General features: G+C 40.8%; 1 protein-coding gene and 1 non-coding gene across 6 annotated transcripts in view; one reads left to right on the plus strand and one right to left on the minus strand.

The window, feature by feature from the left end:
• SPATS2 (spermatogenesis associated serine rich 2) overlaps positions 1-16,103 on the plus strand; it is a 138,112-nt gene that overhangs the window by 20,792 nt on the left and 101,217 nt on the right. Inside the window, exon 1 of one of the 5 annotated variants that reach the window (XM_078075953.1) lies at positions 3,562-3,647. The exons of the other annotated variants lie outside the window; for them this stretch is intronic. The gene's annotated coding sequence lies outside the window, so the exon portion shown is untranslated. Of the gene's footprint in view, positions 1-3,561; positions 3,648-16,103 lie in introns of those variants that run through there. 5 annotated transcript variants of the gene reach the window in all.
• Positions 9,901-10,005, minus strand: LOC118553930 (U6 spliceosomal RNA). Its single transcript, XR_004926272.1, has one exon. It is a non-coding gene; the product is annotated as a U6 spliceosomal RNA (small nuclear RNA).

Genomic DNA, 16,103 nt, shown 5'->3' on the forward strand with positions numbered 1-16,103 from the left:
ATTGTCATGTTGAGCTAAGATACCATTTGAAGTTAGTGATTGTGAATTTTAAGTGAGATGGTTTAGTATGGACGTGTGGGTATGTGTTTTTGTTTTTTTTCATTTCAAAGCCACGTTTAACCGCATGGTATAGGCACAGAGTAGTGAGACAATTGTATTTTTTGTTTTTAATATGTTATTAGGGAAAACTTTAAATACACAAAATAGAGCCATCATGTACTCGTCACACAGCTTCAGTAGATACTAACTAGTGGCCGATCTTGTTTTATCTGTACACTTATCTACTTCCACCCTTGCACATTATTTTGAAGCAACTCCGGACATCATATTTTATGCACAAATATTTCATATTTCTAAGAGATATGGATGCTTGCAAAAAATACCATTATCATACCAAAAATTTTAATAATTCCTTAATATCCAGTTTCCTGGCAGTTTTCAAATTTCCATTTGTCTTTGGAATGTCCTGAAGTGCTTAGTTGTTTGACAGGGAGTTATATTTAATAAGGATGGGTGTTCTGCCAGGCAAATATGATGAAGTGAGGGAGGGGGCAGGACACTTGAGGTGCGTGCAAGAGAGTGGACCTCAGTCTAAGCTATAATGGACTTTGAACTCTAAGCTTAGGCAGGAGATAAAGACCTGAGAGGGGAGTGGAATCAATGGCTTGTAATTCCTGGTGGGGTCAAAGTATTGTTGGAGTTGGGGTGCTAGAGGGAGCAACCTGAAAAGATAGGGAGTGGTGATTGGAGGGTGGGGTGCAGATGAAGTAGAGATTATGGAGAGACTGTAGTTACTGTGTTGGCACGTTCTAGGACAGGATATTGATTGAGGGAGTGAGTGGCTACAGTAGGGTAGAGGGTAGGGTTGTTTGCCTATGAGGCAGTCAAGAAACTGAGAAGGCCAAGTATCACAACAGTCACCTAGGTGAGTGAGTGAATCACTTGGACTTATGACAGGCCAGTGAGATAGGAACTAAAATCTGGGAGGCTTGAGGGGGTGCCTGGGTGGCTCAGTTGTTAAGCGTCTGCCTTCGGCTTAGGTCATGATCCCAGGGTCCTGGGATCGAGCCCCACATCGGGCTCCCCGCTCAGCGGGAAGCCTGCTTCTCCCTCTCCCGCTTCCCCTGCTTGTGTTCCCTCTCTCGCTGTGTCTCTCTCTGTCAAATAAATAAATAAAATCTTAAAAAAAAAAAAATCTGGGAGGCTTGAGAAGTAATCTAGGCATAGCCAGATGAATGCAACAGAGGGGTGGGAGGTGGTAGCATCATCTGACAGGAAGCTGTTTTAGGAAGGAAGGAAGGGGAATAATCTGGAAGCAGAGGTGAGGGACAACATGAATACCTCCTCTTCTGCCTGAGGCCCAGTAGTATAGGGTGTGGGAGAGGAGCAACCACAGGTAGGACTGTAGAGAGAGCAGTGGCCTCAAAGAAACTGATATCACTTGGAGCAGAAATTGAGTAGGAGAGGGGAGCTGTTGATGAAAGGGGATATACTTAGCCATGTGGGAACGAGAACTTAGGGATTTGGAATGACCCAGAGTCCTGGGATTCCTGTGGTAAGTGATATAAAGAAGGAATGATCATAATGAGATGAGTCTTGATGTCTCAGGCAAATTGTAGTGTAAGCAGGTGAGGGATAGAGGGTGAAGGGGTCCCTTCACTTCCCTGCCGGTGCTGGTGCAGAGGCTGGGGGAAAGGCAGAGGAGCGACAGCTCCATTAATTGCTCTGTGCTCCTGGGGCTAACGTGGTCTACAGTAAGAGGCTGTTCATGCAGCTAGTCAGAAATTAGAATTTCCTCTTTTTTTTTTTTTTAAAGATTTTATTTATTTATTTGACAGAGAGAGACACGGCAAGAGAGGGAACACAAGCGGGGGGGTGGGAGAGAGAGAAGCAGGCTTCCCGCCCAGCAGGGAGCCCGACGCAGGACTCGATCCCAGGACCCTGGGACCACGACCAGAGCCGAAGGCAGACGCTTAACGACTGAGCCACCCAGCGCCCCTAGAATTTCCTCTTCTATTCCCTGTTGTTTACCTGCCCTGCCTCTATTTTTTCCCCTTTCTTATTGAAAACTTAGAGTACAACATCTAGATGTTTTCAGTACCCTATTCTTCAATATCCTAGATAGTCTGGAAACTGGTAAATGTAAATGATGCTGTTACTAGCTTGCTGGGGAAATGACAGCAAGATTACAATAAGGAATTAGGGAGTCTCACCATCAGGGCTGGAAAGGGAAAGGAAGGAAGAGATTTCAGGGAGAGTTAGCTTTAGATTCCTTAAATCTGGCCTAGGAAACGGAGTTAGAAGAGGAAAGAGTTTGACCCGTGTCCTGGGAGGGGAGAGTAAAGTTCTGTCTGGAAGGAGGGAATCTGCCCAAGGATCTGTGTTTTTGTTTGTTTTGTTTTATTTATTTATTAGAGAGTGCACAAGGGGGGCTGGGTGGGAAGGGCAGAGAGAGAGAGGGAGAGAGAGAATCTTAAGCAGGCTCCACGCCCAGAGGAGAGCCTGTCTCGGGGCTTGATCTAACGTACCTGAGATCATGACCAGAGCTGAAATCAAGAGTTGAACACTTAACCAACTAAACCACCCAAGTGCCTGCAAGGATTTGTGTATTGACAGGTTCCTGAAAGAGCTGTTGCTGGATGGGAGCCTCAACTATTGTTAGATTCATTCATTTCAGTGGATATTTATTAGCACTTACTATGTGCCCGGCACTGGGCTAGATGTTCAGGATATCATGTTGAGCATGTAGAAAGGTTCCCATTTACATGGATTTACAATCTAGCAGGAAAGACAGTTAAACCAGAAATTATAATTTAATGTGAAGGCTTTGTAGTGAGGGTTCTTTGGAAGTCTGTAGTGAAAGCCTCAGGTTAGTCTCAGATCGGGTAGGGAGGGGAAGAGTGCAGGTTCTGGAGTTAGTGACAAGGGAGCAGAGACCTGAAAGATGAGCTGCAGTTAGCTAGGCAAAGAGAATAGGGAGGAGAGTTACATGTCCAGCAGCCACAGCTCGACTCTCTGTGTCTCTCCAACTTCCAAACCTTTCTTACCCAGGAAATAGGGAACAGAATCATCTGTTCTGATCACCATATTCACCCCCAATATTCCTGTACACCAGGGGTTGGTAGACTACTGCTCATACATAGGTCAACTGTGGCCTGCTACTTGTTTTTGAATGGCTGGCAAGTTAAGAATGGTTAGCAATTCAAACTGTAAGCTAAGAGTAGTGGCAAAATTCAAACCCAGATATCTTAGTTCAAAGTCTGTGTTCATTCCACTGATCACATTGTATTACAATTAGTTGTTTATATTTCCATCCCTCAAAAAGAGACTTGAACTTGAATGACAGGTTGCTTTTTCTTATATCCATCATTTCCAGCACAGGGTGAGGCCAAAATAAATGTTTATTCAGTGACTTTCATGTAAGTAATTTCATTTGCTCCCTTGCAATAAATCCTATGAGAATAACACATACATCAAATTTTCAAATAATTGATATTAACTTGTACATACCATTTCTTTTTTTCTCCCCCCCCAGCTTTTTTTTTTAAGTTTGTTTATTTATTTAAGTAATCTCCACACCCAGCATGGGCCTCGAACTCCTGACCCCAAGATCAAGAGTCGCATGCTTCTCCGACTGAGCCAGCCAGGTATTCTCCCCCAACTTTTTTTCTAAGATTTTATTTTTTTAAAGTAATCTCTACAATCAGTGTGGTGCTCAAACCCACAATCCCAAGATCAAGAGTCACATGCTGTACTGACTGAGCCAGCTATTTCTTTCATTTATTTTTTATTTATTTATTTTTTAAAGACTTTATTTAAGAGAGAGCAAAAGTGATCACAGAGGGAGAGGGAGAAGCAGACTTGCCGCTGAGTGGAGAGCCTGATGGAGGTTTTGATCCCAGGACCCTGAGACCACGACCTAACCAACTAAGCCACCAAGGCGTGCCCCCCCACCTTAAAAGATTTTATTTATTTATTTGTCAGAGAGAGAGAGAGAGAGCACAAGCAGGGGGAGTGGCAGGCAGAGGGAGAAGCAGGCTCCCTGCTGAGCAAGGAGCCCAATGCGGGACTCAATCCCAGGACCCTGGGATCATAACCTGAGCCGAAGGCTGACGCTTAACCTGCTAAGCCACTCAGGCATCCCCATTTCTTCCATTTATAATAGCAATATTTTAAAAAATGTATTATATCATTGAAAAATTGATTTCATTAAATGTAACTAAAGATAATTAGAAATATTTTGTGCTATAACAAAAGGCCTTCAGGGACTACTGACTTACATTTATGTACAGCTATTTGTTCCTATAGTAAATAATCTCAGAATGCTAGATGCTTCTAGTTTTTGTCAGCTTTTTGTAATATCTATTCCTTTGTCAGCTGTCAGTTATAGCTGCTTCCCCCCCACTTTAAATTTGCTGCTTCTGTCTTTTATAGATTCAGAACCTAGAAATCTAATCTTATTAGAACTGTATATAAAGTAGGAGCAGATAGTCTTGAGGAGGATAATACTTGTGAGTAAAGTGATAAGTGAGGTGTTTTTGTTCTTAAGGAATTGGTACCTGTTGGAGAGATCGAACATACTGGGAACAGTCATAATGTAAAAGTATTAACTTCAAACTCGTATACCTCATTGCCTACTTAACATCTCTACGTGGATGTCTAATATGCATCTCAAATTTAATGTTTCCCCCAGGCTTCTTCCCACAGCCACCCCCATATTAGGACATAAAGACTGTCCTTCCAGTTACTTGAGCCTAAAACCTGGGAATCATCCTTGATGCCTCTGTCTCTGTAACATCTCACATCTGATCATGTTTGTTTGTTTGTTTTAAGATTTTATTCATTTATTTGACAGAGAGAGAGAGTTAGCCAGAGCAGGAACACAAGCAGGGGGAGTGGCAGAGGGAGAGGGAGAAGCAGGCTTCCTGCAGAGCAGGGAGCCCGATGCGGGGCTTAATCCCAGGACCCTGGGATCATGACCTGAGCCGAAGGCAGACACTGAGCCACCCAGGCACCCCACATCTGATTATGTTTTACCTTCAGAATACATACTGAATCTGATCACCATTTCTGCTGCTACCACCAAGATTCAAACTGCCATTCTCTCTTTCCTGGATTATTATTACATTTAGTCTTCTGACTTATTCCCCTGCTTCTGCCCTTGTCTCTATACATTCTGTTCTCAACAGACATCCAGAATGATCCTCTAAAAAGTCAAATTAGATTGTCACTCCTTTGTTCAAAATCTTCCAGTGGCTTTCCATCTCAGGTAAAAGACAAAGTTCTGACAGTGGCCTAAAAGACTGTAGAGTCTGTTCTCAGTTTACCTCTCTGGCCTAATTACTTATGACCCTTCCCTCTGCTCATGTCCCTTCAGTCACAGGGACATCTTTGCTTTTTTCTAAGATCCAGGTTGTTCCTTCTTTAAAACCTTTATACTTCCTGTTATCTCTCCCTGAAATGCTTCTCCTATGTTGGCAGCATGGCTTTTGCTCTTTCTTTAGGTGTAAGGCTTAAATGTCACCGTATCAATGAGGCTCTGGCTCTCTTTATCTCCTTTACCCTGCTTTATTTTTCTCCATAGCATTTATCAGCATGCAATAGGCTGTGTGCATATGCATGTGTAATTAATTAATTAATTTTAACTTTAAATTTTTTTGAAGTTTTTTTTTTTTTTAAGATTTTATTTATTTATTTGACACAGAGAGACACAGTGAGAGAGGGAACACAAGCAGGGGGAGTGGGAGAGGGAGAAGCAGGCTTCCCGCTGAGCAGGGAGCCCAAGGCGGGGCTTGATCCCAGGGCCCTGAGACCGTGATCTGAGCCGAAGGCAGCCACTTAATGACTGAGCCACCCAGGCGCCCTGTTTTTGAAGATTTTATTTGAGAGAGAGCAAGAGAGAGAGAGAGAGATCATGAGCATGGGAGGGGCAGAGGGAGAGGGAGAAGCAGACTCCCCACTGAGCAGGGAGCCCGAAGTGAAGCGGGGCTCCATGCCAGGACCCCAGGATCACGATCTGAGCCAAAGGCAGATGTTCAGCTGACTGAGCCACCCAGGCGCGCTTAATTTTAATTTTAAAAATTTGTTTCACTGCTGTCTCACTATAGGTGTAGAATAGGGACTGGTAAGCCAAAAATGACCAGTTGCCTGTTTTTGTAAATAAACTTGAATTAGAACACAGCCATGCTCCTACATTAGTATATTGTCTGTGGCTGCTTTCACACTCCAACAGCAGAGTTGAGTATTGTGACAGAGACCATATGGCCTGTAAAGCTTACAATATTTGCTGCCTGGCCCTTTATTGAAAAATTTTGTTTGCTGACCCTTGGGCTAGAACAATATCTGGCACATAGTAGGTGACTGAAGGAACATAAAGTAAATTCTAAGTGGCAGGGTACAAACTATAAATTGCTAGTGAGGATATGGGTTAATATTTCAAAAGTTGTTTTTAGATTTTAATAATTAGGATAATTTGGGAATATGTCAACTGTAATAACTTATTCAAGCTGAAGTTCTTGAATTTATTGCAGGCATTACTACCTGATAACAGAGATAGGCCAACTTTTTGAAGGCTACACCTAAATTGGAGATGATAGTGTTTCAAAGGCACAAGATCCTTTTAAATATCAGCTTTTATATGGTGTTACAGAAAGAACTCTAAATAATGAGTTGGTGGTAGTTGTTGGTTGCATGCTTTGAAAAGCATGAACCTAAATAAATGTATACAGTTCTCAATCACTTATGCTAAAGGATGGACATATAGAATAGACAATAATACATTGTGTTTGAGTTTGGAATATATTTTTGGATTGCAGTGGATTAACCTCACTATTCCAGGTACTTCTAATAGTGTATTTAAGTAGCACAGTAAAATTAAACTGCAAAACCCAGCTCAGAAGAATCTGGAAAACTGTATTGCTTCTGGCATCCTGTCTTTGTCCAAATCGTACCTTTTTATTTTATTTATTTTTATTTTTTAATTTTTTTGAGAGAGCATGATGGAGGGGCAGAGGGAGAGAGAGAGAATCATAAGCAGGCTCCCCGCCCAGTGCAGAGCCAGACACGGGGCTCGACTTCACAACCCTGAGATCATGACCTGAGCTGAAATCAAGAGTCGGACGCTTAACCGACTGAGCCACCCAGATGTCCCAGTATTCTAGTTTTAAAAGGCCTTTACTATTAATTGAGCTGAGTGTAGAGAAGGAATGTTGGACTATATACTGCATGCTTAGAAAACAAATATAATTTAAGCAAATGATAAAGAATTATGGAATCAGGGCTGGAAGAAACTTCATTCAATATATATTTGAATGCACCATAGCCACTTTATTAGCCTGGGTTACAGAGGTATTGAATAAGACAGAGTTGTTGCCCTCATGAGACTTAATGTCTAATCCTCCTCCCCAGTCTCCATCTCACCTCATTTTATGTTGTGTATTGAAATCTAAAGCTTGAGAGAGCAAGTACTTTCCCCAGGGTTGTGTAGATTGTTACTGGTAGAATGGAACTAGAATGCAAGTTTCTTATATGGGCGATAAAGGCAAAATATTGATTCATTTATGCACAGTTTTGTGTTTATCCCTGTACTAAGTACTGGAAGATAGGGTGGTAAGTAGAAGGGCATATTTTTTTTGAGGTAGAACTTCAAAGGAATTTTTTTGGGGGAGAATCCAGAACGTTTTCCACTATGTTGCATTATACTATTTACAGTCTTTAATCTCATAGGAAGGTTAGGGGCTCTCATATATGATTCTTCAGTGTGACTAAGTTCAATAAGTTTAGTGTTTTTCTGACACCCAGAGTCCGTTTTATTGAAGGACTGGGACTTTTGCATGAGGAAGGAAGAATGAAGTAGTTATGGATTCTCTGTGGGAAGGGACCTTTATTTATTTCAAAATTTGTATAGAGTGTAAACTTTTGCCCTCTGAGTAAGAAAGAACCTTTTTTCTTTTTAATGGCTGTGCTATCAGGACCCAGAACCCAGGCTGATATTTAAAATCAGCCATATTGTAGGTTAAATAAACTTGCACACTGACCTTCTCTTTCCTTTTAGTTACCCAAGCTTTGGGTATATGTAATACTCAATGGTCAAAGAATCACATCTAAAGCAGAACACATATTTTATTCTTTAAAATTTCTTCTCAAACTGATTGCGATTATATTTGATTTTTTCTTCTCAGTGCTTGCTTGCTAAAAAAATCAAACATTTAACAGTCTAGGGAAGATGAAAAAGGTTAATTAAACTGCGGCTAAATAATTTAGGATGTTTTAGTTATTTGGTGGCATAGACGATTAAGGCTTTTTTCCTTAAAATGTCTAGTTGGGAATGCTTTTACAATGGAGAATTTTCAGAGTAAGTTATCTTCACCTCAGGCCTCCTTGCTCTTCCTGTTCCAGAGTATCTTCTTCCATTCTGCTGGGACCAATTAGTTCTTGGCTCAGGTGTTTTAGTTTCTCTGTGGAAGGTGAGCTTAACCATGTTTATAATCTGTGAACATTAAATTCTCTGCCGGTGATCTAAAGCACATTGAATTGGGTATCTTCAAATGCAGATGATTTATTTTCTTTGAATTTAGATCATAGCATTTAAAAATGAAAAGACCTGGGGTGCCTGGGTGGCTCAGTTGGTTGAGTGTCTGACTCTAAATCTTGGATCAGGTCATGATCTCAAGGTCATGATCTCAGGGTCATGAGATTGGGCTTCGTGCTCAGCACAGAGTCTGCTTGAGATTCCTTCTTCTTCCTCTGCCCCTCCCCATGCTTGTGCTCCATAAACAAACAAACAAACTCTTAAAAAAATGCCTCTTTAAAAAAAATGAAAAGACCTTAGAAATAGCGGTTATTATATATTAGTGATGATTATTCTAGTTCTGTTGCAGGAACCACATTTTAAGACACTACAAATTAGTGTTATGTTGTAGAGGAGGTAGTATGACTACCAGTCTCAAATTACTTAATCATTTCAAAAATATTTGTAAAATAACTGAAATAATATGCTAGTAAGAAACATGGACTGTGTGTGTAAATATAGGTGATTTCAAATAACACTTAAAGCTAGAGTGCATACAATTTGAAACATATTGTCACATTTTAATTGTGTATGTCTTAAATCAGTCATAAAATATCTTTTACCATGATCAAATCAAATATTTCAGTGGGTGCTGGAGAGGAGGAGGAGGAGCTGGATGAGCGGAAATGTTGTTTGATGTCATTTGGTTAGTATATATGGTATATATAGCAAGGCAGGCTAAGTTTGACCTTCCAGCATTTCAGGCTGGGGTCTCCAGGCATGCTGTTGCGGTTATCTATTGCCAAGGAACAAAACCACTTCAAACTTGGCACAGAACTCTCAAGGTTCTGGGTGTTGACTAGGCTTATCTAAGTGATTCTTGCACAAGTTCTTTCATGCACTTGTAGTCTGATGGGTCTTGTGTTCTCTCCTTCTAGACTCACAGGTCTGGCACTTGAGCAGGGAAGTCCAAATAACTAGGATCTGGAATAACTCCTTGAACATCACTATCTCTGTTTCTGTGTAGTCCCCGCATAGGGGCTTCATAGTAGCCAGAGTTCTTACATGGAGGCTTAGGGCTCCAAAAGCACTTGTTCTGAATAAGAGAGCCAGAAGGGAGGTGTATTGTCTTTTATGACCTAAATTCAGAATCAGTGTCATTTCTATTGCATTTTATTCATTAGAAGTGAGTCAGTAAGGCCAACGCATATTCAAAGGGAAGGGAATTAGACTCCACCTCTTTCTGGGAAGAGTGTCAAGAATATGCAGACATATTTCAAAGCCACTTTGGTTGTTCTTCCTGCCACAGATTATTTACGTTCCTCCCAAGTGCAAAACACACTTACCCCTTTTCAGAGGGGTCTTTGTTTGTTTGTTTGTTTTTTAATATGGAACACTTCACGAATTTGAGAATTTGTGTGTCATCCTTGTGCGGGGACATGCTAATCTTCTCTGTATTGTTCCAATTTTAGTATATGTGCTGCCAAAGCAAGCACAGAGGGGTCTTATCTGATACATCATCATGCTCAGGCTTGAGGTCTAGGATCTTGTCATCTAAATCAGATCCAGGTGCAGGTTAGGCTATTTGGATATTGTTTCTTGCGTATAGCTCCCTGGGTACCATTACTTTCACTTTGAAGACCTGTAAGCTAAAGAGATATGTTACCTCTCCCTAGCCCACCCAGTATGCAACAGTGGACAGGCATAAGATAACCACTATGGACACTTCTGTTAAAAAATAAAGAAAAATGTAAGGAACAGAATAGTTGTTGGTCCACAGCAAATCTGAAATCCAGCCAGGCCCATATCATCACTTCTGTGATTAGGGCTCGGCTATATTGCCTGGGAACAATCCTTCATAGCTCTTGGTTTTGCCCTCTGGATTAGCTTTCCTTTTCCATAAAATGTATCCTTTGTTTGCAGCTGAGTAATTTCCTAAACCATAGGGTTTGAGCATGAAGGGGGTGTTTGTCCCAAAAACCTCTTTTCATTTTGTACTGTCTTGTTTAGTCCAGGATGACAATGTTTCTCAACATAGAATTCTCTGAATCTTTTTGAGGGGTTTACTCTGTTAGACAAAAGCCACACTTACACAGTGATATAAGCCTTTGTCTACCTTAGGCTCTGTAGAAGATGAAAAAGTTTTTCTTGACCTCTTAAGATCCCTGGCTGTGTTTGAAAATTAAATTGACAAAGATTAAAAGGATACACATTTATTTAATGTAAGTTTTATGTGACACAGGAGCCTTTATTAGTAAATGAAGACCTGAAGAAATGTTTCTTTTTTTAAGTTTTTATTTAAATTCCAGTTTAAAAAATTCCAGTTAGTTAACATACAGTGTAATATTAGTTTCAGGTGTACAATATAGTGATTCAGCACTTACACACATCACCCAGTGCTCATCACAAGTGCATTCCTTCATCTCCATCACCTATTTCCCCCATCTCCCCACCCACCTCCCCTCTGGTAACCATCAGTTTGTTTTCTGTACTTAGGAGTCTGTTTCTTGGTTTGCCTCTGTTTTTTTCTCCTATGCTCATTTGTTTTGTTTCTTTCTTTTTTTTTAAAGATTTTATTCATCCATTTGACAGAAAGAGCACAAGTAGGCAGAGAGGCAGGCAGAGGGAGAGGGAGAAGCAGACTCTCCACTGAGCAGGGAGCCCGATGCGGGGCTCGTTCCCAGGACCCTGGGATCATGACCCGAGCCAAAGGCAGCCGCTTAACCAACTGAGCCACCCAGGCGCCCCTTGTTTCTTAAATTCCACTGAGTGAAGTCATATGGTATTTGTCTTTCTCTGAGTGACTTATTTCACTTAGCTTAATGCTCTCTAACTCCATCCACATCATTGCAAATGGCAAGATTTCATTCCTTTTTATGGCTGAGAAATATTCCATTTTATGTATATATATGTGTGTGTGTGTGTGTGTGTGTGTGTGTGTACTACAACTTCTTTATCCATTCATCTATCGATAGACACTTGGGCTGTTTCCATAGTTCAGCTATTGTAGATAATGCTGCTATAAACATTGTGGTGCATATATCCCTTTGAATTAGTATTTTTGTATTCTTTTTTTTCTCTGAAATTTTATTTATGTTTTTATTTTTTTGCTTGCTTCCTAGGGCTTTATTTTTTTACTTAAATTCAATTAATTAACATATAATGTATTATTAGTTTCAGAGGTAGAGTTCAGGGATTCATCAGTCTTATATAATACCCAGTGCTCATTACAACACATGCCATCCTTAATGTCCATCACCCAGTTACCCCATCCTTCTGTCCCCCTCCCTTCCAGCAACCCTCAGTTTGTTTCCTATGATTAAGAGTCTCTTATGGTTTGTCTCCCTCTCTGATTTTGTCTTGTTTTATTTTTCCCTGTCTTCCCCTATGATTCTCTGTTTAGTTTTTTAAATTCCACATATGAGTGAGATCATATGATAATTGTCTTTTTCTGATTGACTTATTTCACTTAGCATAATACCCTCTAGTTCCATCCACGATATTTTGTAATCTTTGGGTAAATACTTAGTGGGGCAATTGCTAGATTGTAGGGTAGTTCTGTTTTTGATTTGAAGAAATGTTTAAACCTGAGTATTTTTATGCTAGGTTTGATGAAGAGTAGGCACTTGTTGAGAAATGTGGTAAGACAAAGAGTATGAGTAAAGTATAGTAAACTGGGGGAAATTTAGCAAGGCCTGTTTGTTAGGATTCTTCTCTATGTCCCTTTGCCTTTGGAGGTAAGATTGCTCCCTTCTTCCAGGTACAGGGAGGGCACCTCTCATATGAGAGTTTTATGATCTGTTTCAGAGGAGAAGAGCAGGGGAAAGGTCAGAGTGACCTTCCTGCTTCTGCCATTTTCTCAAGCTCCTTCAGCTTAAAATACTCAATATGTCAATGTACCTTATTTTGGGGAAGCGTGTTTTGAACCCTCTCAGCTCCATTTAAGGTTTTTGTGGGACAATACCTTTAAGATTCTTAGAAGGCTTTTTTTTTAAAAAAAGATTTTATTTATTTATTCATAAGAGACAGAGAGGCAGAGGGAGAAGCAGGCCCCCCGCTGAGCAGGGAGCCCGATGCGGGACTCGATCCCAGGACTCCGGGATCACGACTTGAGCTGAAGGCAGACGCTGAACCATCTGAGCCACCCAGGCGCCCAAGGCTTTTTGTTTGAAAGGAATTATGAGGCACCATCTTAAATTAAATCTCTCTTTTTTAAAAAAGATTTTACTTACTTATTTGACAGAGAGAGACACAACGAGAGAAGGAACACAAGCAGGGGGGGTGAGAGAGGGAGAAGCAGGCTTCCCCCAGAGCAGGGAGCCCGATGTGGGGCTGGATCCCAGAACTCTGGGATCTGAAGGCAGATGCTTAACGACTGAGCCACCCAGGCGCACCAAATTAAATCTCTTTGGAGTCTACACTAGGGTCGGTCAACTATTGCCAGTGAGCTAAGATTTGTTTTTACATTTTTAAAGGGTTGTAAAAAAAAGAATGTTCAACAGAGACTGTATATGGCCCTCAAAGTCCACTACTTAACTTTCCCTTTATAGAAAAAGTTTGCCATCCTTGGTCTAAACAAATGTTTAATCTTTAGGCCATGAGTCCCTGACACTGCCTTGGATTTGATCTTTCTCCAGAGGGTATTTCTTAATTTTTTAAAAAAGATTTTATTTATTTATTTGTCAGAGAGAGCAAGAGAACACAAGCAGGGAGAGCAGCAGGCAGAGGGGGAAGGAGCTTGATGATGTGGGGCTCGATCCCAGGATCCCGGGATCATGACCTGAGCCGAAGGCAGACGCTTAAGCAACTGAGCCACCCAGGCACCTCTGGGCATTTCTTAATTTTTTTTTTAATGTTTTCTTTGATTCTTTCTTTTTTTTTAAGATTTTATTTATTTATTTGACAGCGAGAGAGGGAACACAAGCAGGGGGAATGGGAGAGGGAGAAGCAGGTTTCCCGCTGAGCAGAGAACCTGACGTGGGGCTGGATCCCAGGACCCTGGGATCATGACCTGAGCTGAAGGTAGACGGGGCATTTCTTAATCTGAGAAATGTCTGCTATGTGGGAGTAAGAAACAGTTTTATTTTTGGACCTAGCAAGTCCTGACTCCTTTATATTTCCTCTATATTTTTTTAAAATTATATAATTCCTTCTTTTTCTCATCTCTCTCAACCTGTACTTTATGATAGTTAGCTGAAAAAAAATGACACTTTTGATATTCTGCCTGGAAATTTCCTTACCCATATTCATCAGTTCATTTGTTATATTTTCTATTTTCAACATTGTTTCAGGTGACAGCTTTGCTAAACTTTCCACTTATCTATAGGATTTTCCTTTCCTTCAGCGTTCAGTAACACTTTTCTTACTTTCTTTTAAGCCAAGGATCAGCAACTTTATTCTGTCAAGGGCCAGACAGTACATATTTTAGGCTTTGTGGACCATGTGGTCACTGGCACACCTACTTAACTATGCTGTTGTAGTGAGAAGGAGCCTGCAGACAATATGTAAATGAACGGGTGTGGCTGTGTTTCAGTAAAACTATTTACCAAAGCACGTAGCAGGTTGAATTTTGCTGGTAGGTTGTAGTTTGCTGACCCCTGTTTTAAGTCTTTATTGACAGCTTCCTTGAGGCTTTTCCTAACAGTGACAGTTAAGACCCTTTCAGGCTCTCACTAACACTTTCAGCCACTTCTGACTTTCTCTTGCCATCTAATCCTGAAGCCAAACGTTTATATTTTTGGAAGCAACCCTATAACCAAAATCTGCTTTGGTTTTCTACTGCTGTGTAATATACCATTGCAAACCTAGTGGCATAAAACAACAGTCCCTTTTTTTTTTTTTAAATCTTTTATGATGATTCTGATGTTTGAACTTGGCTAGGCAGTTTCCTCTTGGGGTTTTTCATGAGGATGCAAACAGATGATAGCTGGGGCTGGAATCATTTAAAAGGCTTCCTCTCTTACACAGTGGGAGGCAGATGGTACTTGGGCCTGAAGTCATCTTCAAGGATTCCTCATTCACATATCAGGTGACTGGGCTAGGAAGACTTAACCAGCTGGCACTTCTTGGACATCTCTGTAACCCTGTGACGTCTCATCCTGTACTCTGTCCAGCATGAGGGCTTTAGGGGAGCTGGATAGCTTAGATGTGATTCCGGAGTCCAAAGTTGCCTGTCCTCAGGGAGTGCCAGGCAGAAGTTTTATCACCTTTTATGACCTAACTTCTGAGGTTACTCAGTGTCACTTCTGCTTCATTCTCTTCATGGGGAGGAGAATTAGAGTCTATGTTTGGGAGTAGGATTGAAGAATGTATGAACATGTTTTAAAACACAAAATGTTCCACACATACACCTATCAAAAAATTTTGGAAGCTAGAATATAGAAGGTTATACTTTGTTAGAGCAGCCTTTCTTTTCCCCATTCACTGCGGTAGAGGTAGGAGATCCCTCCCTTCATTTAATGTTCAAGAATGGACGTGTGCGGGTTGCCTGGGTGGCTCAGTCGGTTAAGCGTCTGCCTTTGGCTCAGGTCATGATCCCAGGGTCCTGGGATCGAGTCCCGCATCCGGCTCCCTGCTCAGCGGAGAGCCTGCTTATCCCCCTGCCTGCCGCCCCCCTGCTTGTGCTCTCTCTGACAAATGAATAAATAAAATCTTTAAAAAAAAAAAGAATGGAGGTGTGGAAGGAGACTTCACAGCAACAAACACCTCTTTTCTTTAGAGAAAGAAACAAACTCTTTTCTTCTAGAGATAGGTCCTGGAAGCTTTGGACTTGGCATTCTTTTTCCTGTTGTATGAGAGTAGGCATAATGGTGCTTCCATCCCAAAAGAGAAAACAAAAGAAACAAAGAAAAGAAAAACTATCAAACTGTAGAAAATTCTACCCTTTATAGATTTGTTTGAATCTCTGGGTAACATTTTTGTAAGGGTTAAAGAGTAGGTGTGCCTGTTTGTCATTTCCAGTTTCGTTTCAATTAGTTCAACTAGCTTTCTTAATGCTGGCAGGGATACTTCTAAGGAAAATTTGAAAAGTGGGTAGGTGATAGAAATGATTTTAAATTTGAGGACTTCAGAGCTAGTTGGAAAGCAGGTTATAAGAAACTTTGAATAGCATTAAAGAATGGTCTCCAGAACTGCTCTACTGCCTGACCCCATCTGAAAAGATTTTGCTCACCTTATATAGCGATCTGGCTCTGGAGGTAAAATACTCAAAAAAGTTGGGGTATTTTATGGTATGTGTTTATAGAGGCTATTGTGTTATTTTTTCCCCCTTTTCTCACTAGATGAAAGGAGGGTGGCAGTGAATATGTTTTGCTGTATTTATTTATGGTCAGACAGCCAATGTGAATATTGCATTTTTGTGTTCTTTCCATTATGTTTTCTTTTTCTTCCCCTTTTGCTTCTTTCTTCACCTTTCTCTCTGGATTTGTACATCATGAGAGATTCACCCAAATTCTCTGATGATCTGAAAGAAGAAGATAGCTTAGTGAATAGGAAGTTGTTATGGAATTAGCTGCCTGCCATACTCTTTCCACTTCTGGAGAACAAATGCCTGTATTTAGTCATTTACCTGTTTTATCTTTCTTGGTTTCCAGAT

The sequence above is a fragment of the Halichoerus grypus genome, chromosome 6, assembly GCF_964656455.1.
Source record: "Halichoerus grypus chromosome 6, mHalGry1.hap1.1, whole genome shotgun sequence".
Taxonomy (NCBI): Eukaryota; Metazoa; Chordata; class Mammalia; order Carnivora; family Phocidae; genus Halichoerus; species Halichoerus grypus.